This window comes from Marmota monax, unplaced genomic scaffold (genome assembly GCF_021218885.2).
Source record: "Marmota monax isolate L192 unplaced genomic scaffold, Marmota_monax_Labrador192_F-V1.1 WCK01_AAM20220418_F8-fsc00091, whole genome shotgun sequence".
Lineage (NCBI taxonomy): Eukaryota > Metazoa > Chordata > Mammalia > Rodentia > Sciuridae > Marmota > Marmota monax.
The window spans coordinates 428,620-454,384 of record NW_026692434.1 but is presented as its reverse complement, the minus strand read 5'-3'; the positions used below and the strand labels follow the sequence as shown (position 1 = coordinate 454,384).

Here is a 25,765-nt window from a genome sequence, read left to right as displayed (position 1 = left end):
ATTGTCCTGATGATCCTTCAGTATAGATCAATGTTAATAAGACTTTATTTTGGGAAAAAAAATGTTTTTATATGGTCTGTTTTGCAAATTGCAAGTATTTTTCTCAATTTTTATTTATTTCTTGGATTTTCATGTTGTGTTTTTACTTTCATTTTGAATTCACAATTGCTTCCTATTGCCAATTCAAATTCTACTCTCTAGTAGAATCTATTAAATTTTTATTTTTTAGCTTCAGACCTATATTCTTTGCTTAAAAACTTATTTACACCAAAATATATTTCAAAGTCATTTAATTTTTTTCCCATAAATTTAAAAATATCTCATCATCATCTTTCCTTTTAATCTAATGAAACTATTTAAACTATGAAGTAACAGAAACTTCATTGCCAATCCTGGGGTACAGATATATCCAAGATTGAGGGTAAAATTCAACAAAAATCTTGCCCAAAGAAAATATCAAGTTAATGACTTTTGGAAGAAGTGACTTTCATTTTCAAATTTTCAGTTTAGCTATTGTTAAAACTATTTGTAGAAATAGTGAAAAGAGAGGACATGGACTAACAACATTATGGATTATTTGCCCCCTAACTCTATGTTTGTCAAATATTTTTTATCTTTTTCCTTTTGTTTTGACCTGTAGAATTTAAATTATAGAAGTTTCATATAAATAAGAAGGTTCTACTTTTGTTCCTCTCTCTTGAATTACAAGGATGAACCAATGGAGATTTTGTAAGCCTCTGGGAGAAAACTTATCCACTGAAAAGGAAGAAATGAAGACCAACAAATTTTCAGTAAGGTGAAAAAAAAGCAGAATCATCTGAAGGGAGAGCCAATTGTGAATGCAGCATTGAGCCCTGTTTGTCCTATCACAGCATGCCCTTCCTCTTGGATTCACTAACACTTACTGAGTATTATGTGTTATTATGCATGCAACTGTCACATGGGTCAAAGTTGTGCTTCAAGAAGGTGTACCTAAGGTCAGTATGTAAAATGAATTGAAGGAAATGATTGAGATAGAAACTGCATAATGCAGTCAATCCATTGTGGTAATTTCAATGTGAGGTAAAAATATGGATATAGAAAAATTATTTATAAATTCAGTTTTTAAAATATTAAAACAATTAAAATATTATTATCAATACAATCAGACCTTAGTCAAAAAGTATATTTTTCAGTCTAAGGCCCTATATCCAGAAGAGCATATCAGAAAAAATACCTTTAAATATGTTATATGGAATTGATCTATAGCAACAGTTCACCCAAAACCCCATCAATCTTAAAAAAACTGAGAGAAATTTATTTAGAAATCCTAAGTATGTGGAGGTTAAACAATAGTTGTGTTGGCTGTGGTCTTCTCCAGAAAAAGGTATAACAAACCTCATTCTTCAATCTATGCACAGATAATTGAAAATAAGTGGATATGGTATCCTTGAAGAACCCTTGGCTATTTCTTAGAAGATAAATGGAGCAGGAGCACTGAAGTCACCTCATCTTTCATTGTATGTGTAGGCATCATTATTGTTTAATTCTGTATTGTGAGAGCTACTCCCAAGTAATATGCCACAAATCTCTTTCTCCTTCAGGAGGATTAATCTCCTTGAAATAAAACTTGCAGTGAACCATGGCAAAAGATGTTTTCTGTAGTAAATTAACACAAAGCCATTTTTCCTTTACACAGTTATAATTATTCAAGAAATGGTTAATGCTCTCTGCTCTTTCCATCAAAGAAAAAATAAAGACGTTGAAATTACTTGTGTCAAAAATATGTGCGTTTAATGTAGTGCTTGCGATATGTGGCTGGGCATTGTCTCAATGGTTCTATGCTAAAAGTGTTTTCCAAGTGTGAGGCTCTGAATAGGTTGTGCAGCAGGAAATCAGATGAAGTGCGGAAGGAACAGTCATCTTTGTTACTGTGTAGATTCCTTGTGCCAGGTAGTTTAAGTGGAAGAACTTGATCTGAGAGCCAAATAGTTTGTGACACTCTGCCATTTACTTGCTGTGTCTACCTCCCTTCCAAGTCTCTCTTTACTACAATCCCAGTTCTCTCCCTTTTTATTTCTTACTCCATACTTTCTATTTGACATCATTGTTGAGAAAATAGACTCTGGCTAGATGACCTAGGATAGAATCTTAGCTTCTACTTCAATAAGTGGGTTTCCTAAGGTAATTAGATAAGTTCACTAACTGTCCTTTCTTCTTTAAATCGGTATTATTTCAGAGTATAAATTGGTATCATTTGGGAGTATTGATTGATATTATTTAAGAGCTTAGACTTTTGGAAGTTCTACTAAAATATTGTCGTTTTTGTTAAGCTCCATTTCTCACTGGTAACAAATTTTTCTTTCCTTGTTATATTATAATAATATTACTACAACAAAATTCAACCTCTGTATATTAAGCAAGTAGCATTAGGATTATCTGGTGATAACTTGTGTTTATTTAGTTGCATTTTTTGTGCACACTAAATAATATGTTCTACCACTGAGTCCCACCCCAGTCCCACTCAAGTCCTGTGCAGGTTGTGGGAATGGGGTTCCTCTCAGTGGAATGGGTTGGCTGAGAGAGAAAAGCTAAGAGAAATAAAATGGCAGAAAATAAAAACACAGAACACAGGATGGGCAAGCAGATCAGATGGATTGAGCTTCCAGACTTTAGCCAAAATGGAGTTCATACCTGTTTTATTTATGTTGGGAAACATCAAAGGCCTTCCATAGAATGTTCCTCACCAAAAATGGTTGAAGGTGCGCTGTCAAGTTCCCAGTGGGTTATGCCTATCCCCTCAGCTACTATGAGGGATGTTCCTAGCAGAGTAAAGATAAAGGTCAGGTGCATTGGGCAATCTATTGCCTTGGGAGTGCCATGGAGAGTTCCCAAGGCCAAACCTAAATCTCCCTGGCTTCCATGCCGAGAAAAGATCCTCATGTAAATCACAGATGGCTTCCTGAACCCCAGTTCCCTAGAATCAGGATTATGATTACTTATAGAGGAGTAAAATTGTCAAGGTAAAGATATCATCAATGATGATTTTAATGGAATGGTAGTTCTATTCTTAGATGATTTGATTTCTGGAAATGATTTTTAAAGTTCTTTTTATTCTATAGAATTTAGGAAAGTACTTTTCATTACTATAAAACTGCTTTAGAAGCTGTGTGGAAGCCAAGCCATTTTTTTCTCTACAAAATTTGATGTGAGAATTCCCAAATATTTATTTTGCTTCTGGGTAATCATCTTTATTCACATAGTACAAAAGTGAGAAAGTCTATAGAGGAGACACACTGAAAAGAAAGAGCAGATAAGCAAGGTTATGTTCTAAAATTCAGTCACAAGTGATTGTATATAATTACTTTCTTTTCATTCTCTAGTTCACTGCTTTATATAAAACATCTGTGTTCTTCTTCTCTACTTACAATTGTTTATTTCTTAAGCAGTTTTGTTTTCCTTATATGTTTTGCCTTTCATTCAACAATATAGTATGACAGATGTATTGTAAAAATTATTTTAATAAAAAGAAGTATGGTTGATAAAAAATAAGTTCATAAAAGTAGATTCACCATTATAAATCTTGTCATGTATATATGAGATAGAAACAAATTTGGGTCATTATCATCAAAAATTTCACTGCTGTTTTTACTCTTGTCAAATAATCCAATCAATAAATGAGAAAAGAACAAAACATACACTTCCAAAAGAAAGTACAGATGTCTAACAAATATATAAAAAATGTTGAACTTTTTTTTTGGTGTGTGTATATGTGTATGGTGCTGGGGATTGAACACAGGGCCTTGAACATTCTTAACAATCAGTGAAATGAAAATCAAAACTACACTAACACTGCAGTCCATTACAGTCAGCATGGTAATGTCAAAAGCACAAACGAAAATAAATGCTGGCTAGAATGTGGGGGGAAAGTGAAACCACTGTATAACCCACCTATCCCACACCTTGGTATTTATCCTAAAGAACTAATATCACTATATATATTTTATGTTCATTATATATATATATATATATATATATATATATATAATGTGTGTATATATATATATATATAATGTATATATGTATATAATACAGATTATATACATATATTATATTATGCATATATTATGTATATATCTATATATTATGTATATATATTATATATCATATACAATATATATCCATTTATAAAAAATATATATCCATTTATAAAACTATTAAAAAAATAGAAGACTTGTGGATTAGAGAAAGGGGAACAGGGGAAAGAAGAAGAAGAGGAGGGACAAAGGAAGTTCTAGGGCGTAAGGTTAAGCAAATTATACTCCATACATATGTGATTACATCAAAATGAACCCCAACATTATGTATGACTATAATGTAGTAATTTATACATTATAAAAATTATAAAAACATATAATTATAAATGTTATAAAATTATAAAAGTAATGAATTATCAAATGAATTTGGATATCTTTTATGAATAATATACAGAAACAAATTTTAAGGTCATCTGACATATATGGTTTCTTGCAAATAGAAACAGCATATTAATCACACACTAATATTTCATATGTGTTGTGTGTGCTTCATACACTGCACTTTCACAGTGAGGACTAGTATGAGCATTTCTGAGTTTACTTAGTACATAATTAGGGTAGGTGAAAGAAATTGCAGGGACAGTATATGGAAGCACATAATGACCTAACACCTTTATGTTCTTTCTTTAATGCTTCCTCAAAAATGTACCAGATTCTTCAGCTGAAAGCATTGAAGAATCTTGAAAATAAAAAAAAAAAATTAAACAAAATGAAGAAAAGTATAATCAAATAATGCAGTATTTATCAACATTCATTTCACAATATAAGCATTTTGCTTTGTATTTCAGAGACAGAATATATTTGACCAGAGATAAAATTGTGACAATGGCTACTGAAGCATTAACTAAAGGTGTTTTTTTTTCTTGTTTTCATTTTAATGGTTTGTCCTTTCACTAAAAAAAAAAAAAGTGACATTTCCATCAAAGTACATAGTCTACTCAGCATACTGAAAATAGTTTCAGTTTCTTTACATTTTGTTTTGGTTTGTTTCTGTTGATAAAGGGAAACATTTTTATTTCATATAAGTTCAGAATATTAACATTTTCCCAGGGGAAAATGACTAACCATCTGAAACTGACATCATAGGTTCCATATAAAATTTATGAATATGACATTTTAGTTATTCCCTTTACATAATATCATTTTTTTAACTGCAGAATGGGAAGTTGAGCTTGCAAATGATTTTTGTTGAACAAAAAGTTAAAATAGTAACAATAGAAACCACCAATAAGTTAGGTTTTTTCTTTTGGCAAAAGCCTAGTGTGAAGTTAATAGAGTGAACATTTTTATGACATCTTGACAGCTACCTATGTAGTTCAGACTTTATTCCTTAAAAACACATTGTGGGCAGAAAATTGTGTAATATTAGATAAGCTCTAAGTGCTTGTCAACATACTTTTAAAAAATTTTCTAGTTATCTCTTAAACCTATAGCTCATTATTACAGGTATATTTTAAAAATGTATTTTTAAATAATAGTGAAAATATAACATGATTTTGGATATTTGTTTTTGTCAAAATATTAGCTGCTAATAAATTCATCATAGGCTTAATTAAATTTGTTTCCAAATCTCTCATAGAATGACTAGAACACTCTATTATCATAAATGTTTATTTCTAGAATAGATATTTAATAAGTTTGTGATCTCTACAATTATTTTAATTATTCACAGGCATTAATCTTAATCTGTATCATCATCAAATGAAAATGATAAGACATTTCAAGTGAAATTTAAAAGGATTGTTCATGAACTTTTATTTTATGTATTTTACTCATGTACAAAAACCACAAGCCTTTAAGTATATCTATGTGGAATTATTATAACCTGAAAACAACTATAACTTTTACCTGGAGCAAAGAGTTTAAAGATTTTGTAGCACAAATAAGTCAGACACAGAAAGACAAATACCTTGAGTTTTTTCTCATATGTGCAGGTTAAAAAGATGAGGCGATCTGAATGTAAAGTAGTGGTCAGTAGAAGCTGGACTTATAGTAGAAAGGAAAGAGGTGGGATGGGCAATGAATTACAAAACATAGTAGATAGCAGTGGTAAGTTCTAGTGCTCTACAGCACAGTGGGTGACTATAATAGTTTACTAACAGTAAACTATTGCATATTTTGTGGAAAACTAAAGAAGGAAACTTGAGAGTTCCAAATAGAAAATAATGATAGGAGATGAAAATGTTACTCTGCTTCAATCATTATATATCATAGCTATGTATTGAAATATCTCACTATACCTCATAAGTATGTACAATTATGTTAATCAAATATTTTATAAATGCTTAAGGAGGTAGAACTGATAACTACCTAATTTTTTCATGACATGCTGCACAGTAGATATTATTTTTTAAAATATAAAAGATTTTGTAACAGAGATGGAGACAGTTGGTCAGAGAACACCTGTTGTAACAAAAATTGACTATTGAAATTCTTAAGATGATACAGGAAACTGAAGTTATAGTTGGCACAAAATATCGATCTATACAGGATGAGGAAGTATTTGAGTCTTGATTTAGTACGTACTGCTTGGGTAATATGAACTTAACAAGTGTATTATGTTTTTACAATAGGAGGTAAAGGAATTCTAAGATTCAGTAGGAAATTTTACTTCTTTGAGTAGTCTTTCTCAGACTTTCTTTTCATCAAGCATTTTTTTCAAGGCTAACATGCCTAAGCCAAAAGTCAGAGTACAGATTTTCACTGCTTTCTGATATTTCTAAGTCTGAAAAAACGTGATGTCCAAAATTAGGAAATAGTTGAGTCTTGAGTAGGTTTTTCTATTCTTTCTTTTTCTTTTCTTTTCTCTTCTTTCTTTTTTCTTTTTTTTTAATTTTTTTATTGTGGGTTGTTCAAAACATTACAAATTTCTTGACATATCATATCTTTTTTCTTTCTTTCTTTCTTTCTTTCTTTCTTTCTTTCTTTCTTTCATTTTCTTTTCTTTTTTTTTTTGCTTTATTGTGGTACTGAGGGTTCAATCAAGGAGTGCTCTACCACTAAATTATATTCCTGTTCATTTTATTTTATTTGAGACAGGATATCATTAAGTGTCCCAGACTAGTCTTCAATTTGTGATCCTCCTGTTATAGTCTCCTGAGTCATTAGGGTTACAAAAATATGCCATCATTCTGTGGGAGGTCATTATTTTCTTGTGTAATTTTATTATGCGGACTTCAAACATATATTGAGTTATCTCATTTATTAAAGCAAAGCAGAATACAATATAGGCCTAGAATTCCAAGGAAACAAGAGTTGCCAAAATTTTCTAAATTGCTTTTATTAACCTGTCACCTATATTATGTGTTCTTAACTGCTTGTCATTATCCAAGAAGTTCCTACTAAATCAACTCATCCTTAATTTTCAAAAACTGTTTTTCCTAAGAATGAAAATATAATTACTACCAATGAAAAGATCCATAGTTTAACTTTGACATATGTGTTTAAGGTGGAGTGGAAGAAAAGATCTTCAATTTTTGATCATTATAAGGATATAAGATAAAGAATTGGGAATATTTTTTGCAATTAGTACTTTCAAATTAAAGTAAATGAGAAAAAGAAAAGTTGAAAGGATATATAATAGATCAACAAGTTTTAAAATATTAAAATGATTATATGTTGAAAACGTTTAATAAACAAGTAGAGAAGAAAATGGATTTCTGGTGGATGCAAATGAGTGGTATTTATAGAATAAGCAAAGTGTTGGAGAAAGTGAGAATGAAAGATATCTACAGCCCCAGGGGAGAGATTCAAGTTCTCTAAGATCACCATAGGCATAGTTAAGGAAAGAGAAGAAGATGAACAGACATGAGCACTCTATAAGTTTGTTTTGAAGATGAGGAAAAGAGGAGGATCCTGCTGGATCAAATAATTATAAATGCTGTATTATCCTTTGAAAATAAATAAGTGAAGCTATGAAGTATTGTGAAAGAATTGTTGAGCAATGTGGAGCTCTCATTTGTACATTGTAATCATTAATGTGTAGTAAAAACTCTCTTTTGTCTCATTACTTTACTGTCTGTTTGCTGTAGACACCTAGAAGGAAAAGGTTGAGATCCTTTCAGTGTTTAAGTAAGGGCAGATGAAAGGAAAAAAAGGCAATACAATGGGTTTGTGAATAAGACACATTAAAAATTGTATTAAATTATAAGGTGGATTAAATCTTAGTAAAGTGTAATGATAAAGTGTTAAAGTCAGTAGGTTAGTTGTCATAGTGAGTTTGATAATGTACCCCCAAAATTCATGTCTACTTAGACACTTAGAACATAATCTTATATAGAAATGTGTCCTAGTTGATGAAACTAGTTGAAAGGAGGTCATATAGCAGGTGAATTATGTCCTGTCTTATTGGTACTAGGAAGGCCATAGAGTTATGGAAGAACATGTGAAGATGAATGTACAAATTGCAATTATGCTACCATGGGCAGAGAAATTCAAAGTACCAATATATTTTGGAAAAGGCAATTAAGGTTGTTTCCTAGACCATTTTGTGACATTATGACTTTTCTAGCACCTTGATTTCAGACTTCTGGTCTCCAGAATATTGAGAAAATAAATTTCTGTTGTTTTAAGCCACGTACTACATGGTAATTTGTTATAGGACCCCTAGGTAACTAATACAGTTGTTTTGATGAGGTTGATGATTTTGGCATTTGCATTAATTACTTAAGTCAGTAAATGAGTCATAAGCTTTTAAAATTACTTTATAATGTGTATTATAAATGTGAGTTTGGAGCAATACAGTTTCTTAAAATGCCAACGTCCACTGTGTGATGTTGAATATGTGGCCAAGGAACAGGTCAGAGAATGACAGGTATGTGAAAAAGTGGGTGATGAATAAACATGAGTTACTCTGGAGAATTTGACTATCAGACAGAGGATAAACTATTTCAATATTGAAGAGGTATAATTTTAAGTTCAATAAAAGGAAGTCAGCAAAGGGAACCATTTTATTCTTGGAAGAAGAAGAAAATATTTTAAAATGGCATTTCTCTCTTTCTTTTTTATGGAAAAAGAAAATGGTAGAACAGAATCTCATATATTTATGTCATTGTGCTGCTCTGCTACAGGCCGGCTACAACAAACTAACCGGGGGGTGACGAACAACTTGTGTACATTGATACGGCAGGAGTGGGAGCCATTTATTGTAGGACTGGAGGGGTATATATACATTCCACGCAGCTTATTTTAATTAACATAAACTGGATACAGCAGTCAACCAATAAGGAATCTCCACACTTAATGGCTCGCTGATGTTACTTCACAAACCACTCCCTCTGGCAAAATGCCAGGCGCCATCCTGACTTGTTTACAGACCCTAACATCATTAGATTCATTTTTTTTTCCTTTCATTTAATCTACTGTTAAATAACAGCTAATGCACTACTCCAAACATAAGGTTCTGTAGGAATTTTTACAATTATTTTTTTCTTTACTGTGGTTCTTGTCCTCATGTCTATTAATGTGGTAGATTTACATTTATCAATTGGCATATGTTGAACCAACCTTGCATCTTTGGAATGAAACCAAATTGATCATGGTGCAATATCTTTTTAATATGTTTTGCATGCAGTTTGACAATATTTTATTCAAAAATTTTGCATCTGTGATCATTAAGGATATCAACCTGAAGTTTTCTTTCCTTGATGGGTCTCTGTCTGGTTTTGTCATCAAGGTGATGTTGGTTTCATAGACTGACTATCTCAATAGATGCAGAAAAAGCATTTAACAACGTGCAACACCCACTTATGTTTCAAACAGAGGAGAAAATAGAGATAGAAGGAACTTACTTACAGCTATATATGACAATGCCAAAATCACACTGAATGGAGAAAAACTGAAAGCATTTCCCTCTAAGATATGAACAAGTCAAGAATGCATATTCTCATCACTCTTATTCAACACAGTCCTCAAAACTCTAGCCAGAGAATTCAGGCCAGAGAAGAAAGTCAAGAAAATACAAAAAAAAAAAAAAAGAGCTTAAATTATCTCCATTTGCTGATACATGCATAATCCTATATTTATTTATTTTAAGTTTTTATTTGTTCTTTTCAGTTATAGAAAATGGTAGAATGTATTTTGACATATCATATGTACATAGAGTATAACTTACTGTTTTTTTGGTTGTACATGATGTGGAGTTACAGTGGTCATGTATTCATATAAGAACATAGGAAAGTTATGTTCAGTTCATTCTACTGTCTTTCTTATTCCCACCTATTCTCCCTTGCTTTCATTCTTCTTTGTCTAATCCAATAAACTTCTTGTTTTTTTGTTTTTTTTTCAGATTACTGAAGTGTTTATTGTTCTTTAAAAAGAAGCCTTCATCACACTGACACTCATTTTCAATTTGTGGTCATTCTGCCCTCTCTCAAGATCTTTACGTGGCAAATCTTGGCTCATTATAGTTATTATTAATTTTCTCAGTTTAGTTAATTAAAAGGTAACATGTTTATTGTATAAAATAAACAATAATCTATTTTAATGTTAAATATTTTTAAGATTAGTTTTTAAGTAATTAGCTGTATGTCATCCCATAAGTCTGTTTAAAATTGTTACAATCATCCAGGTGAGCAGGGCACACCTATGATCCCAGCTACTCAGGAGTCTGAGGCAGAACAATTTCAAGTTTGAGACCAGCCTGTTGGTGAAAAATATAAAAAGAGTTAGGGATGAAGCTCAGTGGATTCCATTCCCAGCACTAAAAAAGAATTTTTGTTATGATCATCTTTAGAAAACAAAATATGTTGAAATAATCATGTCACAGGCATTGATATCAGATAAATGAATTACAAAATAAAATGCAAAATTAACAAGGACAAGACATTTTCAATTAGAAATTAAGAGTTTAAGACATTTAATTTTCATCTATCACCATCATTGTTATATACTCCCTGTAATTAATTGAATTTGAGTCTGGATCCATTGCAACAGGCAACATTTCTTCCATTTCTTCTTGGGAGAAAGGCTCACCTTCTTCAGTCATATATATGATGAGTTCTTCCTTAGTAAGAAACCCACATTTAGCAGAATCTAAAACCTCAAAAGCTCGAAGAAGGACATCTTCTGGAAGTGGTCTATACCTTCTTTCCAGTGTACTTTGGTCATCACTGGAGGAAATTTTTCATATCTAATATATCCAGTGGGTTCTTCTTCTTCTACAAATCTCTTTGAAAGGAGAAGACTAACAGATATCCACTAAACTTCACATCCCTCCTCTGCAAGCAGATCATGTAGCTCTCCTTCACTAGGGCAGCATCCTAATGACCTGATAATTGTCCCAATTTCTCTCACATCCACTGTATTATTCCACTCATGGTCAAACACTTCAAATGCTTCTTTGATTTTTTTGTGAAATTCTGCTAGTGCTAACTCTGTAATCCCAGCATCTGGGGAGACTGAGGCAGGAGGATCACGAGTTCAAAGCCAGCCTTAGCAATTTAGCAAGGCCCTAAGCAACTCAATGAGACCCTTCCTTGTCTTTATCTTCCACCATCTTGGTGCAGAGCTGGTCCCCTGGGAGATGCCTGTCATTAGCCTGGGTCGCCCCCAATGAACTTCTATTCTTCCCTTCCCCCACACTCCACTTATTGTGAGTGAGCATTCACATATCAGAGAGAATATTTGGGCTTGGAATATTTGGGATTGTCTTATTTTGCTCAGCATGATAGTCTCCACTTCCAACCATTTACCAGCAAATGCCATAATCTCATTCTTCTTTACCACTGTGTAACATTGCCTTGTGTACATGTACCACATTTTCTTCATTCATTCATCTGTTGAAGGGCATATAGATCAATTTCATAGCTTAGCTATTGTTAATTGAGCTTCTACATAGCTTACTATTGTGAATTTAGCTTCTATAAACACTAATTTGGCAGCATCAGTATAGTATGCTGATTTTAAGTCCTTGGAGCATATACTCAGAACTGGGTAGCTGGGTCAAACAGTGATTTCATTTCAAGATTTCAAGATTTCCGAGGAATCTCCATACTGCTTTCGAGAGTGATTGCATCAATTTGAAGTTCCACCAGCAATGTATGAGTGTGCGTTAGATTTGTTTTTTTTTTTTTGAATTCTTGATAATTGCCATTCTTACTGGAGTGAGATAGAATCTCTGTGTAGTTTTTATTTGCAGTTCTCTAAATACTAGAGATGTTGAACATTTTTTTTCATATATTTTTGTCCAGTCATATTTCTTTGTGAAGTGCCTGTGCAGTTCCTATGCCCATTTATTAATTGGGTTATTTGCTTCTTTGGTGTTACATTTTTTGAGTTTTTTATATATCCTGGATATTAAGACTCTGAGGGGGGTAGCAAAGATTTTCTCCAATTCTGTAGGCTCTCTGTTCACATTCGTGTTTCCTTTGTTTTCTTTTCTGTGAAGTAGCTTTTTATTTTGATAGAATCACTTCAATTGATTCTGGATTTTGCATCTTGTGTTTTAGAAGTCTTGTTGAGGAATTTGGTTCCTAAGCCGACATGATATAGATTTGGGCCTATTTTTACTTCTAGTAAGTGCAGGCTCTCTGGTCTAATAATGCCTAGGACCTTGATCCACTTTAAGTTGAGTTCTGTGCAGAATGAGATATAGAGTTTTAGTTTCATTTTGCTACATTCGAATTTTCAGTTTTCCTAGCATCATTTGTTGAAGAGGTATCTTTTCTCCAATGTGTGTTTCTGGCACCTTTGTCTAGTATGAAATAATTGTATTTATATGGGTTTATCTCTGTGCTTTCTATTTTATACCATTGGTCTTCACATCTGTTTTAGTGCCGATACCATGCTGCTTTTGTTACTCTATAGCTCTGTAGAATAATTTAAGTTCTGGTATTGTGATACCTCCTGCATCACTTTTCTCACTAAGGATTGCTTTGGTTATTTTCAGCTTCTTATTTTTGCAAGTAGTTGTTATGATTGCTTTTTCTATTTCTATGAAAAATGTCATAGGAATTGCATTAAATCTGTATAGCAATTTTGGTACTATGACCATTTTGGCAATATTAATTCTGCCTATTCAAGAATATGGGAGATTATTTTATATTTAGAAGACAAAAACACCTTATCAGGAGACTTCTAGAGCTGATAAACAATTTTAGTAAAGTAGCAAGACACAAGATCCATACATATAAATTAATTGCTTTCCTATACTCTAGAAAAAACCTTCTGAAAAAAAAATAAGAAAAGTACTTCATTCACAATAACTTCAAAAAATAGTTGGGAATTAATTTAATGAAACATATCAATGACTTCTACAAGAAAACTATAGAACACTGCAGAACAAAATTGAAAAAGACCTTAGAAAATGGAAAGACATCACATATTTGTACATAGGCAGAATCAATATTATTGAAATGACCATACTACCAAAAGCATTATACAGATTCAATACAATTACCATGAAATTACCAAGACATTCATCACAGAATATTAAAAGGAAATTCTGAAATTTATTAAAAAATAAGAGACAGAATAGCTAAAGTAATCAGGAGCAAAAATAGAAACACTGGAGATGTCACAATACCAGACCTCAAAATACACCACAGATTTCTAGTAACAAACAGCATGTTACAGGCAACAAAACAGACACTAAGACCAATGGAATAGAATAGAACACACAGAAATAAACCCACATTAATACAATTATCTGATTCTAGACAAAGATGCCAAAAACATTGGTTGGAGAAAAAATATAGACTTTTTTAGTAAATGATGCTGAGAAAACTGGGAAAATACATGTAGAAGAATAAAACTTGACCTCTAGTTCTCACCTTCCACAAAATTCAACGGCAAATATGTTAAATACCTATGAATTAGGACGAAAGTCTGCCACTACTAGAAAAATATATTGTCTGACACACTAGTGGGTTGGCCTAGGAACTGATTTCTTTAGAAGACTCCAAAAGTGTAAGAAATAAAACCAAAAATTAGTAAGTAGGATTGCATCATATTAACAAGCTTCTTCACAGAAAAAGAAAAAAATTAATTACAGAAAGAGAGAACCTACAGAACCACAGAAGTTCTTTGCCACCTGTTCCTCAGATAGGGAATATTTAGAATATATTCATAATTCAAATAACTTGACACCCAAATAACAAATAACCCAATTAATAAATGGGCAAAAAAAAAACTAAACAGATACTGCTCAAAAAAAGAAATACGATTGGTCAATGATTACTCAAAAACATGCTCAGCATCTCTAGCAATTGAGCAAATGAAAATCAAAACTACTTAGAGATGTCATCTCACACTACTCAGAAGAGCTATTATCAAAGACTCAAATACTAATAAGTGTTGGTGAGGATATGGGGGAAAATGTACACTCACACATTGTTGGTAAAACTGCAGATTAGTGTAATCATTCTGGAAATTAGTATGGAGATTACTCAAAAAAAAGGGGGGATAGCAATGGGACCACCATGAGATTCAGCTATCCTATTACTCAGTATGTATCCAAAAGATGTAAAATCATCACACTAGAGTGACACAGACACATAGTTATGTATAGGGTCAAAATTCACAATAGCCAAGCTATGGAACCAAACTAGGTACCCTTTCAACAGCTGAATGGATAAAGAAAATGTGGTATTTATACACAGTTGACTATCACACGGACACAAAAAGAAAAAAATCATGACATTTGTAGGTATCTGCATTGAACTTGAGACTATCATGATAAATGAAATAAGCCAGACTCAGAAAAGTAAAGGTTGAATGTTGTCTCTAATATATGGAAGTAAGTCCAATATAAGGAGGGAAAAAGAGAGAGAGAGAGAGAGAGAGAGAGAGAGAGAGAGAGAGAGAGAGAGAAGAGACAGAATGGGAAAAGGGTAAGAAGATGGCATCAAAAAAGAAGGAAGTCTGGTTGCCTAAATGAAGGGGAATGAGGGAGAGGGAAAATGGACAAGAGAAGGGAAGACCAGAGGAATGAACCTAACCTATCTTTCTTATATACATACATTATTATACCACAGCAAATCTCAACATCATGCATATCCACAAGAAACTAACTAAAATGAAAAAAAAGGGAAAGTAAGTAACAGAAAGAATAGTAGAGTAGCGGGAAGGAAACAGGGATAGGGAACAAGGGAGAGAAAGGAAAAATACTGGAAACCAAGTTTGAGCAAATTATATTCCATGATTTTTAAATTATGTCAAAATGAATCTGCATGCTATGTATAAACAAATATGTATAATAATAAAAAGGTTGGAGAATGAAAACAAAAAAAGAAGCACTGGGAACAGAAGTGGAATGAATTATATCCCATGCATGTATGTATGATTATGTCAAAATAAACCTCAGTATAATGTGGAAATATATTAATAAAAACACTTTTAAAAAGAAAAAAAATCTCTTTTGAGAAGCATTATATTCTTTCTTAAAAATTTTAAATTTGTTTTAATTAGTTATACATGACAGTAGAATACATTTATGCACTTTGATATAATTTCTCTTTCTTGTGAGTGTACAGATTGTAGAATCACATTGGTCATGCAGTCACATATATACATAAAGTAATAATGTAGGTTTTATATTACTATTTTTCCTATCCTCACATCTCTTCCTCTAGCCTCTCCCTTTCTTCTACCTAATCTAAGGTAACACTATTCTTTTCTAGTTCCCACCACACCTTATTGTGAATTAGCATCCCCATTTTAGAGAAAATATCAGGTCTTTGTTTTGGGGGGATTGGCTTATTTTGCTTAGCGTTATATTCTCTAATTCCATCCATTTACTGGCAAATGCCATAATTTCATTCTTCTTTAAAGCTGAGTAATATTCCATTGGGGAAAAAAAAAATATATATATATATATATATATATCACATTTTCTTTATCTGTTCATCTATTGAAGGACACTTAGGTTGGCTCCATAGTTTAGCTATTGTGAATTGATCTGCTATGAACATTGACATGGCTGCATTGCTGTAGTATGTTGATTTTAAGTCATTTGAGTATAAACCAAGGTGTGGGATAGCTGTGCCATTCCCAGTTTTCTGAGGAATCTCCAAACTGCTTTCCATAGTAATTGCACCAAGTTTCAGTCCCACCAGCAATGGGTGAGTGTACCTTTTTCCCCACATTCTCACCAACATTTATTGTTTCCTGTGGGATTGCCATTCTGACAGGAGTGAGAAGAAATCTTAGTTTAGGTTTGATTTGAATTTCTCTAATTGCTAGAGATACTGAACATTTTTTTCATGTTTATTGAAGGATTGTATTTCTTCTTCTATTAAGTGTCTCTTCAGTGATTTAGCCAATTTATTGATTGGGTTATTTGTTATCTTATTGTTTCTCAACCCTTTCTAACCCAGGTTTTAGTTAGGTAAATTACGTCAGGTAGCTTGCTTTTCATTATTGGATAAAAACATTGTTGCAGCTGGGTGTCCTGGCACACGCCTCTAATCCCAGCAGCTCAGGAGGCTGAGACAGGAGGATCCTGATTTCAAAGTCAGCCTCAGCAACACTGAGGTGCTAAGCAACTCAGTGAGACCCTGTATCTAAATAAAATACAAAATAGTGCTGGGGATGTGACTCAGTGGCTGAGTGCCCTGAGTTCAATCCCCAGTATACCTTCCACTGCCAAAAAAAAAAAACAAAAAAAAAAACAAAAAAACATTGCTGCATTAAATTTTAAATTTCAAATATAATGATGTCCCCTATATATGTTCAAATAGTATCATTCCTCTGTATCAAATATTTAATTTTTTTGAAAATATCTGCACACCAAAACTGTACAGTTACTCAGTACTTTAAAAGACTCTGTGTTCATTATCAAATTATTTATTCTTCTTCCTTCATTGGGAATCCTTATATTATTTTTGTTATGTGATGTAATTTGACCAAAGATTTATCAATTATAATTAAATTATAAATGAAAATTTAGCTAGGAGTTGGGTGCGGTGGTGCAGGCCTGTAATTCTAGCAGTTCAAGAGGCTGAGGTGGCCTCAGCAATTTAGCAAGGACCTAAGCAATTTAGCGAGACCCTGTCTCAAATAAAATATAAAAAGAGCTGAGGATGTGGCTCAGTGATTAAGCATTCCTGGATTCAATCTCTGGTATCAAAATAAGAAAAGAAGAAAAACAAAAATAGGTAATAATAATCCCTGTCATAACAATATACCCACAGAGATAGAACGATACATAGATATAATAATTATAAACAAATGTTAGCTTTATAATAATGTGTGCTTTGAGAGATGTAGAATCAAAGGAAAGGTGTGATTCAAGTCCTCCCCATGCTCATGAGAGCAAATCCTGAAAAAGGAGGAGCCCCTCAAGGTTTATTTTTTCCCATAGACCAGAGGGATATACACTCAAAAATATAAATTAAATTGAATTGAAGGGGGGAAATAACTAATATTTCTTGATTATTAATAACAAAAGTTATTATTAATTCATGAATTAATATTTATTAGCTCTTAGCATAAATTATACATAAAAACTTTTAGAACATATCTTTATTTTCTTTTATCATCTCTTTTTGAAAATTCAAATTAAGTTTTTAATTAGTGTATAAAATCATAAAATTGTACATATTAATTGGGTACTATGTAATGTTTCAATACATATATGCATCACTTAATATTTAAGTCAATTAGGCAAATGTGTCTCCTCAAACATTTATTATTTCTTCACGGAGAAAACATCCAGTATACTTTCTTTTAGGAATTGGAAAATATTCATTTTGTTATTTTTTGTCACTTTACTGTGTAGTAGCACCCCAGAACTTCCTGCTGCTATCAGATCATTACTTAGCACCAACCTCTCTCCATCCTTCCCCCTCTTCCTTTAAGCCTTTGATTATCACCAATGTGCTCTCAACTATTATGACATCAACTTTTCATACTTTCCCCATAAAACTATGATAATGTAGTACTTGTCTTTCTTTACATAGCTTAATTCACTTACTCATAATTATACACTGAAACTCTTTTTCCCAGGTATATATTTCACTGTGTGCATTAAATAATATAAATAATATTCTATTAATTTAGCTCTGTATTTTTTCAGATAGTTAATCATATTCATTGATTTAAAAAAAAAACTTTTACTATTTCTTGTTAAGGGCTAGATAAAGAGAAAGGTCTAAATGGAACATTTATTTTTACCTGTTTTGAAAATCAATTTGTGTAACTGATGTGATTCTGCAATCTGTATACGGGGTAAAAATGGGAGTTCATAACCCACTTGAATCAAAGTGTGAAATATGATATATCAAGAACTATGTAATGTTTTGAACAACCAACAATAAAAATTAAAAAAAAAGAAAATCAATTTGTACCTTAATGGACTTGGAAATATCTATAATCTCCTATTGGATATCACCCTAGTTATTGACATCATACCCTTATGACATACAAGAGTGTAAAACCAGACTACAAGCAAGAACTACCTTATTTAAGCATTGGGGACTTATGAGAAATAGAGTTACCCCTTTTCTGAATAGATTAAAAAATGAAGCTTCAGCTTTTCCTGAGAAAAGCCATATGTATCTTAAGTTTCAGAATGTATAATAATCAAATTACAGTAAAAAGAATAAGAAAACCTATAAATAATGATGAAAATTCTGCAATTAAAACTGCTTGTTTAAGCTAGATAACTTCTCAGGCAGTGTTTTGAAAAGTATGTTATAATTGCTATAAATGTTGTAAGAATATCTTCTTAGATGAAATATGTTTTAAAATATTGAGTTGGAAAGAGTTAAACAAATTTATCCTTTTACTAATTATAATGTTAGAACTAGAATACACATTATTTAATGCTCAACGACAATACAAGAATTTCTTCAATAATGTTGGTTTATTTTATAAAATTTTTGTTTTAAGATAATTATAAATGAACATTCAAATATGAAAATAGTATAGACAGAATTCCACATACACTTTATTCAGTCTTCTTCAAGGGGGTAACATCCTAGAGAGGCATAGCATGGTATCACAAACAGAAATTGTCACAATAGATTTATTTTTAAAGCTGTCTCTGAGACTTTTACACTCCATTGACTCTTGGAGAGAAACCCAGTGTTGCTCTGGGAAAGAGGCAGTATTATGAAACATGCTCCTATCCATTTGCCTGTACAACATTTTATTATTAATATTTTTCTCTAATAATCAAAGTCACAAGCTATCCACTATAAAGAATATGTTCTAGAAAAAATGTCCCTACATATACAGTAATGAGTTGTATCTGTAAGTTCAAATTTCAGAGATGATCAAATACAGGTGACAGTTTTAGCTTTCCAGATGAAATTGGAAGACATTGTAGAAATGCAAAAATTCTATCTACACACAAATGAAATTCAGAAAATGTAAAAATAACTTATGAATAAGTTTAAAAAGAAATATGTGATTATATTGAGTAAATAATACACAATCATATATATAGATATTTATGTGAAAATTAATATTAATGTGCATATATTCATTAAAAATCAGTGTATCTGCTGATTATATGTATTATAATGTTCTCTAAGGCAAAAAACTGATACTTTTCCATTCTATAACAACTTCAATATATTATTCTTTGATTACTGGAATTCAAATTGATATGTTTATTTATATTTGATTACATATTTAACAAACATATTTTGAGTACTATGATGTATTAGCATCTTTGTAAGAAGCTAATAAAGAAACAATGCATAAGCTTAATCTTTGCTCTCAAATTCTCACAGGCTAAATAAAGTGTCAATTAAAACATGTTTTTAACAATTTCAGAGATACAAGTCAAATGATTATCCTTTCCATAAATAATTGTGTCTTGTTATCTGGAATTATTATTTAACTATTTGCCAGAAGCAATTGTATTTAGTAATATCAATGATATCAGGTATTATCTACTTATTTTATAGAAAGAAACTGACTGAAGTAAGCAAATATTCAGAACTAACAAAACATATAATATTTCCATATTTTTCCATAGAGAAATTGAGTGACAAATTTATTGATATGCTGCTGGATATATCAACAACCAAATAGTCCTCATGTTCTCCATAGTACCCTGAAGATTATTCAGAGACATCAGCCATCATGGATAAGTGTAAGTGAATTTTGTTCCTAATGTGAGGATATCCCTTTTCATCATACTCTTGTTGGTATTTCATTCACACAGTACAAAATGCACCATATTGAAGTGCATAATATAGGGATTATTTTCCAATACTATCCCTTATCTAATTTTGAAATATTTTGTCACCTCCAAAAGAAAATTAAAACTACAATTCACCAGCTTGCACCTGTCTGTAAACTGCTTTCTACCTATATGTGTTTGTTTTTCTGGATGTTTAATATAAATAGAGTAGGGACTTATTGTATGTTTATGCTCAGCATCAATAACAATAACATACTATATATTTCAGATAGCTAGAGGAAAAAATTGTGTATGCTTTCAACCAAAAAGTAATAATAAATATTTGAGAAGATAAATACGCTTAACCTGAGTTACACATCACACATCATATACATGCAATCAAATAATACTTCATAAGTGTGTACAATTTTTAAGTTTTGGCATTACTTAAGATTCATTTAAATTATAAATATTCAATGATAAATAAATAAATAGAATATTATTATATATTGAATTATTGTGTAACCAGCATCTTCTATTTGGCTTATCATTTTCAAATTTCATCCATGTAGTAGCATATGCCACCACTTTCTTTCTGTTTGTTTTAGTCAGTTTTTTCTCTGATATGACTGAAAGACTTTTGTAATATTTAAGTTCAATTGTCAGCTTTATTGAAGTATGAGATGTTGATGATTAAGAGGCTTCTGGGTGTGTCAATGAGGGTGTGTCTAGGAATGACTGTCATGTGAGATGGCCAGCTGAAGTGGAAACCCTCCTCAAGCACGGGCAGCACTGTCCAATAGGATGGTGGCTTGGATGTAATAAAAGCTGGAAGAACAAAGAAACAGCAGCAGATGCAAGCTCAAATTTTCTTGAACAGGTCTTTGATAGCTGCCAGGATCATTTGATGACATTTGACTCTTGCTTTCTCAATCTTGCAAACAGATTTTGCTAGTGATTCGCCAGAAGCATTCAGTTTTGGACTAGGTAGCATTCTAGATCCGTCTTGTTCTGGGGTTTCAGCCTCTTGGATTACATAACTACTGGTTTTTCCAGCTCTCCAGTATTCAGATGGCCACTGTGTACTATCCAACTTCTGGTCATGTAAGCCAACCTGATAAATCCACTTTTTATAATTATACTTTCTGTTGATTCTTTTCCTCCAGAGAACCCTAATACAACCTGAGAAGAATAATTTTATTTTATTTTATTTTATTTTTTATTTTATTTTTTTTTCTTTTCCTGAACTTCCAGTCTAGAACTTTTTAAGGTCTTTTTTTTTTAATTTTTTTTATTGGTTGTTCAAAACATTATAAAGCTCTTGACATATCATATTTCATACATTAGATTCAAGTTGGTTATGAACTCCCAATTTTACCCCAAATACAGATTGCAGAATCACATCGGTTACACATCCACATTTTTACATAATGCCCTATTAGTAACTGTTGTATTCTGCTACCTTTCCTATCCTCTACCATCCCCCCTCCCTCCCCTCCCATCTTCTCTCTCTACCCCATCCACTGTAATTCATATCTCTCCTTGTTTATTTTCCCATTCCCCTCACAACCTCTTATATGTAATTTTGTATAACAATGAGGGTCTCCCTCCATTACCATGCAATTTCCCTTTTCTCTCCCTTTCCATCCCACCTCATGTATCTGTTTAATGTTAATCTTTTCTTCCTGCTCTTCCTCCCTGCTCTGTTCTTAGTTGCTCTCATTATATCAAAGAAGACATTTGGTATTTGTTTTTTAGGGATTGGCTAGCTTCACTAAGCATAATCTGCTCTAGTGCCATCCATTTCCCTGCAAATTCTATGATTTTGTCATTTTTTAGTGCTGCGTAATACTCCATGGTGTATAAATGCCACATTTTTTTTATCCATTCATCTATTGAAGGGCATCTGGGTTGGTTCCACAGTCTAGCAATTGTGAATTGTGCTGCTATGAACATCAATGTAGCAGTATCCCTGTAGTACGCTCTTTAAAGGTCTTCAGGGAAAAGTCCAAGAAGGGCAATAGCTGGGTCAAATGGTGGTTCCATTCCCAGCTTTCCCAGGAGTCTCCATACTGTTTTGCAGATTGGCCGCACCAGTTTGCAGTCCCACCAGCAATGTACAAGAGTACCCTTTTCCCCACATCCTCTCCAGCACTTGTTGTTGTTTGACTTCATAATGGCTGCCAATCTTACTGGAGTGAGATGGTATCTTAGGGTGGTTTTGATTTGCATTTCTCTGACTGCTAGAGATGGTGAGCATTTTTTCATGTACTTGTTGATTGATTGTATGTCCTCCTCTGAGAAGTGTCTGTTCAGGTCTTTGGCCCATTTGTTGATTGGGTTATTTGTTTTCTTACTGTTTAATTTTTTGAGTTCTTTGTATACTCTGGATATTAAGGCTCTATCTGAAGTGTGAGGAGTAAAAATTTGTTCCCATGATGTAGGCTCCCTATTTACCTCTTTTATTGTTTCTCTTGCTGAGAGAAAACTTTTCAGTTTAAGTAAGGCCCATTTGTTGATTTTTGTTATCAACTTTTGTGCTATGGGTGTCCTATTAAGGAATTTGGAGCCCGACCCTACAATATGTAGATCGGAGCCAACTTTTTCTTCTATCAGACGCAGAGTCTCTGATTTGATATCTAGCTCCTTGATCCACTTTGAGTTAACTTTTGTGCATGGCGAGAGGAGGGAATTCAGTTTCATTTTGTTGCATATGGATTTCCAGTTTTCCCAGCACCATTTGTTGAAGATGCTATCCTCCCTCCATTGCATGCTTTTAGCTCCTTTATCAAATATAAGATAGTTGTAGCTTTGTGGATTAGTCTCTGTGTCCTCTATTCTGTACCATTGGTCCACCCTCCTGTTTTGGTACCAGTACCATGCTGTTTTTGTTACTATTGCTCTGTAATATAGTTTTAAGTCTGGTATAGCTATACCACCTGATTCGCACTTCCTGCTTAGAATTGCTTTTGCTATTCTGGGTCTTTTATTTTTCCATATGAATTTCATGATTGCTTTATCCATTTCTACAAGAAATGCCTTTGGGATTTTGATTGGCATTGCATTAAACCTATAGAGAACTTTTGGTAATATCGCCATTTTGATGATGTTAGTTCTGCCTATCCATGAACAGGGTATATTTTTCCATCTTCTAAGATCTTCTTCTACTTCTCTTTTTAGGGTTTTGTAGTTTTCATTATATAAATCTTTCACCTCTTTTGTTAGGTTGATTCCCAAGTATTTTATTTTTTTTGAGGATATTGTGAATGGAGTGTTTTTCCTCATTTCCGTTTCAGAAGTTTTGTCGCTGATATACAGAAATGCCTTTGATTTATGCATGTTGATTTTATATCCTGCCACTTTGCTGAATTCATTTATTAGTTCTAGTAGTTTTTTTGTAGACCCTTTTGGGTCTTCTAGGTATAGAATCATGTCATCGGCAAATAGTGATAATTTAAGTTCTTCTTTTCCTATTTTGATGCCTTTAATTTCTTTCGTCTGTCTAATTGCTCTGGCCAGTGTTTCGAGAACTATATTGAATAGAAGTGGTGATAGAGGGCATCCCTGTCTTGTTCCAGATTTTAGGGGGAATGCCTTCAATTTTTCTCCATTGAGAATGATGCTAGCCTGAGGCTTAGCATAGATAGCTTTTACAATGTCGAGGTAAGTTCCTGTTATCCCTAGTTTTTCTAATGTTTTGAACATAAAGGGATGCTGTACTTTGTCGAATGCTTTTTCTGCGTCTATTGAGATGATCATATGGTTCTTATTTTTAAGTCTATTGATGTGGTGAATAACATTTATTGATTTCCGTATATTGAACCATCCTTGCATCCCAGGGATGAATCCTACTTGATCATGGTGCACAATTTTTTTGATGTGCCTTTGTATCCTAGTGGCCAGAATTTTATTGAGGATTTTTGCATCTATGTTCATCAGAGATATTGGTCTGTAGTTTTCTTTCTTTGAGGTGTCTTTGGTTTCAGAATCAGGGTGATGTTGGCCTCATAGAATGAATTTGGCAGAGCTCCTTCTTTTTCTATTTCCTGAAATAACTTGAAAAGTATTGGTATTAATTCTTCCTTAAAGGTTTTGTAAAACTCCGCTGTATACCCATCCGGTCCTGGGCTTTTCTTGGTTGGAAGTCTTTTGATTGCTTCTTCTATTTCATCTATTGATATTGGTCTCTTTAAGTTGTGAGTATCCTCCTGACTCAGTCTGGGCAAATCATATGACTTAAGGAATTTATCAATGTCTTCACTATCTTCTATTTTATTGGAATATAGGTTTTCAAAATAATTTCTAATTGTCTTCTGTATTTCTGTAGTGTCTGTTGTGATATTGCCTTTTTCATCCCGTATGTTAGTGATTTGAGTTCTCTCTCTTTTTCTCTTCGTTAGCATGGCTAAGGGTCTGTCGATCTTATTTATTTTTTCAAAGAACCAACTTTTAGTTTTGTTAATTTTTTCAATAGTTTCTTTTGTTTCAATTTCATTGATTTCCGCTCTGATTTTAATTATTTCTTGCCTTCTGCTACATTTGCTGTTGTTTTGCTCTTCCTTTTCTAGGGCTTTGAGATGAAGTGTGAGCTCATTTATTTGTTGGTTTTTCCTTTTTTTGAGGAATGACCTCCAAGCAATGAATTTCCCTCTTAAAACTGCTTTCATTGTGTCCCATAGATTCAGATATGTTGTGTCTGTATTTTCATTTATCTCTAAGAATGTTTTGATTTCTTCCTTTATGTCTTCTGTAACCCATTGATCATTCAGTAACATATTGTTCATTTTCCATGTGATGTAGGATTTTTCCTTCCGTCTTTTATCATTGATTTCCAGTTTCATTCCATTATGATCAGATAAAATGCATGGTATTATCTCCACCCCTGTATATTTACTGAGGGTTGCCCTATGGCATAATATATGGTCTATTTTTGAGGAGGATCCATGTGCTGTGAGAAATAAGTATATCCACTTGATGATGGTTGATATATTCTATATATGTCAGTTAAGTCTAGGTTGTTGATTGTGATATTGAGTTCTATAGTTTCTTTATTCAGCTTTTGTTTGGAGGATCTGTCCAATTGTGAGAGAGGTGTGTTGAAGTCACCCATAATTATTGTGTTGTGGTCTATTTGATTCTTGAACTTGAGGAGAATTTGTTTTATGAACGTCACAGCACCATTATTTGGTGCATAAATATTGATAATTGTTATGTCTTGTTGGTGAATGGTTCCTTTTAACAGTATATAATGTCCTTCCTTATCCCTTTTGATTAATTTAGTCTTGAAGTCAATTTTATTCGATATGAGGATGGCCACCCCTGCTTGCTTACGAGGACCGTGTGCATGGTATATTTTTTCCCAATCTTTCACCTTCAGACTGTGTATGTCTTTTGCAATCAGATGTGTCTCCTGGAGGCAGCATATTGTTGGATTTGTTTTTTTAATCCATGTTACCAGCCTATGTCGCTTTATTGGAGAGTTTAAGCCATTAATGTTTAGAGTTACTATTGATATATGGTTTGTACTTCCAGCCATGTTTGATTATTTATCTTCTTTTTTTTTTTTAATTTAGTTTGTTTCTCCATGGTTAGCTTTCCCCCCGCCCTCTGTCTTTAT

The 25,765-nt window shown here is 32.6% G+C and overlaps 1 pseudogene; it reads right to left on the bottom strand.

Moving 5' to 3' along the window:
- Positions 1-10,932: 10,932 nt before the first annotated feature.
- LOC124091819 (dynein regulatory complex protein 8-like) overlaps positions 10,933-25,765 on the bottom strand; it is a 57,298-nt pseudogene continuing 42,465 nt past the window's right edge.